Genomic DNA, 9,686 nt, shown 5'->3' with positions numbered 1-9,686 from the left:
CACACGCACGAGGAAACTGCACTTATTTGTGGAAGAACTCATGTGAGCATAATGGGAGATGTGGCAGAGCCTGAGTGGAAAATCAGAGTGCAGCCAGTGTGGGAGGGTCCAATATAGTCCAACCATACAGAGTCTAACTTATCTTGCTGAAGGGACAACCATCTAAGTCTGTTTGTTTTTACACAGGAGCACTAGGTAATTTCTGTGTTAAGGAAGATAATTCCGAACTAGTAGTTTCAGAAGGTGGATTGATAGCGGGAGACAGGTATTGGAAGGAGGGAGACCAGCAAGGAGACAGCTACAGTAATTTAGGGAGAGCTGGGGAAGGTCGGTTGTGTTCCAGCTCAAGCAGCATCTTTGAAACACTGAAGGGGAAAGCTCCATTGATCCACATATAAGAGGCGCAACCAGAGTGCCAAGGAGGAGGAGGGGGAAGTCATTGGAAAGAACTGGATGTAGACTGAATTCTTGGTAGCCTGACTGACTAGTGCCTGACTGCTCTTCAAGACACTCTCCTGACTGGGGGTGACTGGCTGGCTCAGTCGGCAGAGCATATGACTCTTATATACGACTCAGTGTTGGAAGTTCAAGTCCTGAGTTGGGTATGGAGATTACTTAAAAAAATAAAATCTAAAAAAAAGACTCTCCTGACTGAAGTGGATCTTTCTGACTTTCCTCCTCTTGTCATGATCTCAGGGTCATGGGATTGAGCCCCACATCGGGCTCAGTGGGGAGTCTGCTTTGAGGTTCTCTCCCTCTCCTTCTGCCCCTCCCCCTGCACGCACACACACTCTCTCTCTAAAATCAATCAATCAACCTTTAACATTTCCATCTCAGACAATCGCATGATTAGCAAAGCCTTGAAATGAAAGAGGAGGCTGTAGGGAAAATGAGGCTTTTTAAAAAGATCTCTACACCCAATGTGGGGCTCGAACCCACAACCCCAAGATCAAGAGTTGTACACTCCACTAACTGAGCCAGCCAGGTGCCCCCAAAATTAGCTTTTTTAAACTTCTGGAGTTTGACGGATCTGCAGAACATCACGGTGGAGATCCCTAACAGATACCTGGAAGTACTGACACTGCCTTCTCCGCTCGGAACTCTTAATCTGAAGCCAAATACCCACATGTCATTGCAGACAGTACGTAAAAGCCTACTCAGAGGCTTCCTGTATATAGTATTGACAGAATGTGTCACGCCCTCTTTTTCTGCTATGGGCTTCCCAGCATTTCAACCCTTTAGCTTCACACTCAACCCTTGGTATCTCTTTCCGGCACGTGTTTGACCAACCAGGTTGTACCCCCTTCCCTAATTTATAGACTACCTTGTTTAATTGCCAAATTTATCATCTGTCCCTAAAAGTGGTGATAAATTAATAATGCCTGCCCTGCTTGCCTCAAAGGAGTTGTTGTGAGAAGTAAGTAGACCTAAGTAGCTTTAACTGTTTTGCTTTGCATCATAAATAACTTTATGAATTTTTTAGTATAGGCTGATGATCTTTTTGAAGTTTGTCTTAAATCATAATGCCTTCAGCATAATATTGAATTACTGTGTTTGTGTGCAATGCTATACAAAAGAAGTGGTGTGACTATAGATTTTACTTTATTTATGCTCTGCCTCAATAATTTAAATATGGTTCCATGAATCCATGAATTCATGGTGCCAAGATCGACAGATATCCTTTAAAGTTTATGCTGAGAAGAGATAATTATCAGCCCTGATGGGAAGGACAGAACTGAAACTCACTGAGGAGAGGTCATCCCCAGAGGACGGAGAGTACCATACCAAAATCTTCTGGTGTCGCCTCTTCCAGAAAACCTTCCCTGGCTATTGCAAAGTGGATTGGCTGTGCCTCTTCTACAGACTCCTAGCACTGTACGCACATTTTATTTTAATACTCCTCACCCATACTGTGACCATTTGTTGGCCACATGTGCTCTGGCCCTTGCCTATACCTTTGATCCATTTTCTATCCCTTCCCCACATATTGTATATTTTGCACTTGGCACTTTAATAAGCAACCTATTTGTTTTATGTGGTGTGATAAGCTCAAAGACTATTAGAACTGGAAAGGGGGGAAAAAGAACGAGAAAGGAATTGGGGGTTTTCAACTATTTGTATCAGACATATAGCAATGTATACTATTTAGCACCAACCACAGCAATATATAGTACCCATTGTGTGTGTGTGTGTGTGTGCGTGCGCGTAGGTGTGTATGGCTATGAGAATCCCATTTTTACATATTTGATACATATGTATATGTGTGTCTGTGTATACACGTATAGAGAGATTGTGTGTACAGATAGCTGTATAACATTGTACACTGCTATGTGTACAATATACATAGCTATATATATGCACAGACACACACTGTATGTGTGTGTGCACCATTCACTATAGCAATGTATAATGACCTCCAATGTAGATGAAATGCAAGCATCTCCGCTTTGTCTTATATGCAGCTATAGAGGTAACAACTGAAGGTTAAGCATTACATAGTGTATGAGGCTCTTCAGCAAATGAACCATGATTAATTGTGAGGGAAATCTTAATCACCAGCCACAACCACAACCACAGCTTCTTTGCAGTACACACTGCGGCTACCCTCAGCAGATGACTTGCACTTTAACTCCCTCCCCTGCCTCTACTGTCATTCTAACATTTCAAGGAAATTCACAGGTCACTGTTAGACATTCTTTTTGTAAGGATTCCTTAGACCACTCCTATCAGAAAATACTTCTTTTCTCCCACCTTTCAAAAATATCCCTTGCTCCATTCCACTACTCCTTTTTTTTTTTTTTAAGATTTTATGTATTTATTTGACAGAGAGAGAGAGCACACACACACTCAAGAGAGGGAGAGAGGAAGGAGAAGCAGACTCCCCGCTGAGCAGGGAGCCCAATGCAGGGCTCCATCCCAGGACCCTGAGATCATGACCGGAGCCAAAGGCAGATGCTTACCCAACTGAGCCACCCAGGTGCCCGGCCCTCCACTACCCCTTTCAATTACTGCTCTATTTCTGTCCTTTCTAGAATAAAGGTCCTATAATTATTATTAGCAATTCTCTCCTTCCATTCTCTCCTGAACTGGCTACAATCAGGTGTGCACGCACTCTACTCCTAAACTGCTCACCTCGAGTCACCAATCATCTCTACTTTTTCAGAGCTGCTGGTCACTTCCCAGGGCTCATCTTACCCTATTAGCAGCATCTGTCATGGTTGGTTGCTTTCTCCTCCTTGAATCACTTGCATTTCTTAGCTTGCATTACACTCCTCTCTCCTGGTCCCTCTCCCATGTTTCTGCCTGCCCTTCCTCAGTCTTTTTTCCCCCATATTCCTCCTCATCTCTCCAACCTGTAAATGTTAGTTCCCCTACGACAGTCCTTGGTCTTCTCTTTCTTATCTATACCCATTCACTTGGTGGCCCCTGTTGAGTGTCATGGTTTTATATATCATCTATATGCAGGTGACTCCCAAGTTTATAGCTCCAGCCTGGACCTCACCCCCACATTCTAGACCTGTGTATCCAACTGTCCGTTTGAATCACTATTCGGACCAGTAACATACATTTCAGATTTTGCAAGTCTAAAACTGATTTTTCTTTCTTTCTTTTTTTTTTTTTTTTTTAAGTAATCTCTACTCCCAAGGAGGGGCTCAAACTCATGACCCTGAGAGATCAAAAGTCACATGCCCTACTGATTGAGTCAGCCAGGTACCACTAAAACTGATTTCTAGATAGCTGCCCTTCTCAAGGGCATCTCCATCAGTTCTCTCCATCTCGGTGAATGGCAACTCCATTCTATTGTTGCTTGGTAAAAAATGTAAAACATAAAAATGTTGGTGTCATTTGACTTGGACTCATTTCCCTCTCTCTTTCTCATCCCACAGCTGATCTGTTAGTAAATGTCGTCAGTTCTACCTTCAGAATAATGGGACCACTTCTCACCAACCCTATTATTGTCATCATGATCCAGGTCACTGCCACCTCTTGTCCAGATGATTATAAAAGCCTTGGAGACACCACAGTGAAAGGAAAGAAGAAAGTTAAATTAAGGGTCTTGAAAAATAGGTTACACCAACACTTCTATCCTCCAACAGTACCACAAACTCATTAAAAAAAAAACTGTACTTTTTGGGGTGCCTGGGTGGCTCAGTCAGTTGAGTTTCCAACTCTTGGTTTGGCTAAGGTCATGATCTCAGGATCGTGAGATCGAGCCCTATGTGGGGCTCTGTGCTTAGCACGGAGTCTGCTTGAGATTCTCTCCCTCCCCTTCTGCCCCTCCCCATGCTCACTCTCTCTCTAAAACAAATAGAAATATTAAAAAAAAAAAAAAAGAAAAAAACTGTACTTCTGTATCTTGGCTGAAATCCATCTCCCAAGAATAGCAAAATATTAAACCAACTCTGTATAAAGCATATATAAAAACACAAATACAAAAAAAATACGTTTAGCTGATGAAGATTCTCCCCTCAAACCACAAAGTAGTATACTGTTACACAAAACTCTATACAGAATTATATATTCTCAAACAAGCATATTAAGACAATTTTTTTAAAACCACTTAGAATGATACATTTCAACACTAAGAAGAGATAAAAACAAACAAACAAATCCAGGATGAAATGCAACAAGAATTGATCTAACTCAGGAAAGTAGTTGAAGAAAAAGGTGTAATTGTCTAAAAAATGAAGGATAAACTACAATGTGCCCAAGGAAGAAGGAATTCAAATAAAAATTTAAAAGAAACATTGAATCCATTGATGTATGAATGAAATATTATTCAGTGATAAAAAATCAAGAAAATTCTATCATTTGCAACACCACGGACGGACCTTGAAGGCATTATGCTAAATGAAATTAGTCAGACAGAAAAAGATCAATACTGTGCAATCTAAAACACACACTCACACACACACACAAAACAACCAAACTCATACAAAAGAGATCAGATTTATGGTTACCAGAAGTGGAGGGTAGAGGAAGAGGAATTTCAGGAAGGCGGTCAAAAGGTGCAAACTTCCAGTTATAAAATAAATCAGTAGTAGGGCTGTACTGTACAACATAATGACTGCAGCTAACTCTGCTGTATGATACAAAGGAAATTTGTCAAGAGTAAATCCTAAGAGTTCTCATCACAAAGAAAAAGAAAGAAACATTGAAGAAAGTGAATAAAACAACAAGAGAATGAAACTGAGGGGCGCCTGGGTGGCTCAGTCGTTAAGTGTCTGCCTTCGGCTCAGGGCGTGATCCCGGAGTCCTGGGATCGAGCCCCACATCGGGCTCCTCTGCTGGGAGACTGCTTCTTCCTCTCCCACTCCTCCTCCCTGTGTTCCCTCTCTCGCTGGCTGTCTCTCTCCCTGTCAAATAAATAAATAAAATATTTTAAAAAAAGAGAGAATGAAACTGAGATAAAGATATTTTAAAAGAAATCAAGAGAATGTGATGGGAATGAAAAACAGACAAACATAAAAACATCAACATACACATAACTGGAATTTCTGAAGAAGAGAAATGAAACAACAGAATAAAACTCGTGTTTAAAAAATTTTTTTTAAACTTTCCAAAAGTGAACTTAAATATATTTCAATATTTGGAATTTGTCACTTTAATAAGTGATAAAGTATTGTCACTTATTAAGGGCCCACCACATGCATGGGGAAAATGACCTGTTGCAATGAGCTCTGAGACATATCTTAGAAAAAATCAACAACTTTAAAGCAAAGGGGAAACAGCTTAGAGCCTTCAGACATAAAGATAAAACTACTTATAAAGGTAAGAAAATTAGGCTGACATCAGACTTCTCAAAAGCAACATCCAGAACTTTAAAGCTTCAAAAAATACATAAATTCATGCCAGAATAAATCCAATCCTCTTTAAGGAAAGACAACAAAATAGCACTCAACAATGAAATACTCATAATGTTTAAAATACAATTGAAAATTACTAAACATGCAAAGAACCAAGGAAATGTAAACCATAAGCCAAGAAAAACTGATCCAACTGCAAGAGACCAAAAAATCACAAGACAAAACACCTTTATAAATATGCTTAAGGATGTAAAGCAAAACGACATGATGAAGTGAGAAATGAAAGATATTGGAAGAAAAAGCCAAATGGAAATTCCAGAGCTCAGACGACATACCTGAAATGAAGAAACTCACTGGATGGGATTATCAGAAGGTTAGCCACTGCAAAAGAAAAGATCATGTTCCTGAAGGTACAGTGATAGAAATGTTTTCAAATGGAAGCAGGGATGGGGGATAAGGGTTGGGGGGAGAAAAGAACGTCACTTCAGTAATCTGTGGAACATTATGTTAGCTAATATATGTATAATTTGAATCTCAAAAAACTGGAGGCAGAAAAATATTTAAAGAAGTAATAGCCAAAATGTTTCCTAAGAAGCTCAATGAAACTTAATCAGAATTAAAACAAATAAAACACCACCAAGTCATGTTTTCATCCAATTGGTAAAAACTACTGAAAAAGAGAAATTTTAAAAAGCTTTTGGGGTTTTTGTTTGTTTGAGAGACAGTGAGAGAGGGCACACGCACAGGCGCGTGCCCATGCACATGCATGCATGGGTGAGGGGAGGGGCAGAGGGAGAGAAAGAACCTTAAGCAGAGTCCACACACAGCATGGGGCTTGATGTCAGGTGCCCTAAAAAGCATTTGAAAACAAAACTCATTAGTAGTGGACCAAAGGCATATTCAGAAACAATGGAGCCAGAACACAATGAAATGACATCTTTATTGTGCTATTAGAAAAACTCTCAACCTAGAATTCTATATCCAGCAAAAATATTTTTCAAAATAAAGGTAAAATAAAGACTCTCAAACACAGAAAATTCTCTCTCTCTCTCTCACTCTCTTTTTTTTTTTTTTTTTTTTTTTGCCAGCCAGACCTGTACTAAGGAAATATTTATGGATGTTTATTGTGCTTCAGGAAAATTATACCAAGAAAACATCACTCTACCAAAAGAAGAAAAACAGAGACAGAGGAAGTGAAGGGCCAGAGGAAAGGAGAGGAAGAGAATTGAAAGGAGGAGGTAGAGGAGAAACAGAAGGAAGGGGAGGAAAAGCAGGAGCAAGAACAGAATAAGCAGGTAGAAAAGCAAAACATGCAGAAGCAGAGAGAACCTCCTCTTTTTGTAAATAAAGGGGCGATGTGCATATTTTTACGCATTTTCTGTAGATAGTTTAACACCACAATAGCAGAGCTGAGTAGTTGTGACAGAGACCTGTTTACCATCTGGCTCTACAGGAAATGTTTGCTAACGTCTAGTTTATATATCTCAAATAGAAATGATCAGACTAGGGGCGCCTGGGTGGCACAGCGGTTAAGCGTCTGCCTTCGGCTCAGGGCGTGATCCCAGCGTTCTGGGATCGAGCCCCACATCGGGCTCCTCTGCTATGAGCCTGCTTCTTCCTCTCCCACTCCCCCTGCTTGTGTTCCCTCTCTCGCTGGCTGTCTCTATCTCTGTCGAATAAATAAATAAAATCTTTAAAAAAAAAAAAAAGAAATGATCAGACTAGATATAAAAGCAAGATCCAACCACATATATTATCTCCAAGAAACATGCTTCAAACACAGAGACATAAGTAAAAGGATGAAAATTATATACCTTGCAAACATTAATTGTAAGATACAGCAACTAAATTAATATCAAAGTATCAATGGGATAGGTAAAATTAACGTGAATAAAGAGGGATATTTCCTAAAGATAAAAGGACCAATTCACTGAGAAATAACAATTTCAATCGTGTATCTAATAAGAGCATCAAAATATAAAAGCAAAAGCTCTCAGACCAGAGAGAACACGAAAAACCCATATAACTATAGCTGGAGATTTCAACACTCCTTTCTCAACAACCGATAATACACAGAAAATAAGTAAGAATATAGAAAACTTGAATCCTGTCAACCAACTTGACCCAACTAACTTCTATAGAACATTCCACTCAGCAACAGTGGAAGATAGTTTTTCAAGCACACAGGAACCATTCACCAGAGCAAAACATTTGCTGGGTCATAAAACAAGTCTCAATAAATTGAAAAACAACTGAAATAATAAAGAACATGTTCTCCATACAAAATGGGTTTAAATTAGAAATCAGTGGCAGAAAGATACCTGGAAATTCCAAACATTTAAAATTAACACATACACACACACACACACACACACACACACACCCCTTTAAAATTAAACAACTCATTTCTAAATAGCCATGGGTCAAAGAAGAAATCACAAGGGATATTATCTCAAAACATATTTTAGTGAATGAAAATAAAAACACAACATAACAACATACATGCATTGCCACTAATGTAATGTTTACAGGGGTATTTATACATTTCAGTGTTCATTTAGAAAAGAAGAAAGCCTAAACATGTTTCCAAGTTTCCACCTGAAGACAGTTAAATCCAGAATGAATTGAAAAAGGAAGTTATTCAGAAAGGAGCAGAAATCAGTGACTAGAAAATAAATGATAAAGAAAATCAATGAAACCAAAATTGTTTTACAAATCTGACAAAAAGTTAGCTAGATGAATCAGGAAAAAAAGAAAGAAAATAAAATCATCAATATAAGGAAACTACCTAAACATTCAAGCACAGGAGACTGGTTGAATACACTACAGTATATTTACATGATGGAGACCTGTGCAGTTATAGCAAAAAATGAGGAAGGTTTCTGGGGAAGAAATGTGCAGTGGTTTCCAGAATATATTAAGTAAAATAAGTAAAATGCAAATCAGTACATGTAATATGCTACCTTTTATATAAGAGAAGAGGAAGTTAAAAATATACATAAATATGCCTATAAAGAAACATACATTTGTAAATTTATTATTATTATATTCATAGATTAATTTATAAAAAGAAATAAAGGAGAAATTACAACTGATTCCACAAAAATACAAAGGATTATGAGTGACTACAATAAATAATTATATGCCAACAAGCTGGATAAACTAGAAGAAATGGATAAATTTGTAGACACCTAGCATCTACCAAGAATGAACCATGAAGAAATAGAAAATCTAAACTGACCAGTAGGGGTAAGAGGGTTGAATCAGCAATCAAAAAACTTCCCAACATAGAAAAGCCTAGGACCAGATAGTTTCACTGGTAAATTGTACCAAACAAAGAAGAATTGATGCCAATGCTTCTTAAACTCTTCCAAAAAATTGAAGAAGAGGAACACTCCCAAACTCATTTTATGAGGATAGCCTTACCTTGATGCCAAAGCCAGTGTCTTTATTAAGACACTGCAAGAAAACAAAATTACAGGCCTGATGAATGAGAGATGTAAAAATTCTCAATAAAATATTAGCAAACCGAATTCAACAGCACATTAAAAGGATCATTTCAGCTTGAGTATGTGGGATTAATTCCTGGGATCCAAGGATGTTTCAACATCCGCAAATCAACTAGTATGATACAACATTAACAAAATCAATGTCAAAAGCCATATGATTATCTCAATAAATGCAGAAAAGGCATTTGACAAAATACATTTTTTCATGATAAAAACACTCAACAATGTGGGTTTAGAAGAAATAAATGTTGCTCAGCATAACAAAGGCCATATAAAACAGGCCCACGGTGATACTCAATGGTGAAAGTTAAAATCTTCTCCTCTAAGATGAAGAACAAGAAAAGGATGCCCACTTTCACCACTTTCATTG

The sequence above is a fragment of the Ursus americanus genome, chromosome 6 (assembly GCF_024610735.1).
Source record: "Ursus americanus isolate L20-20 chromosome 6, mUrsAme1.1.p, whole genome shotgun sequence".
Classification (NCBI taxonomy): Eukaryota; Metazoa; Chordata; class Mammalia; order Carnivora; family Ursidae; genus Ursus; species Ursus americanus.
Note: the sequence above shows the minus strand (reverse complement) of the source record.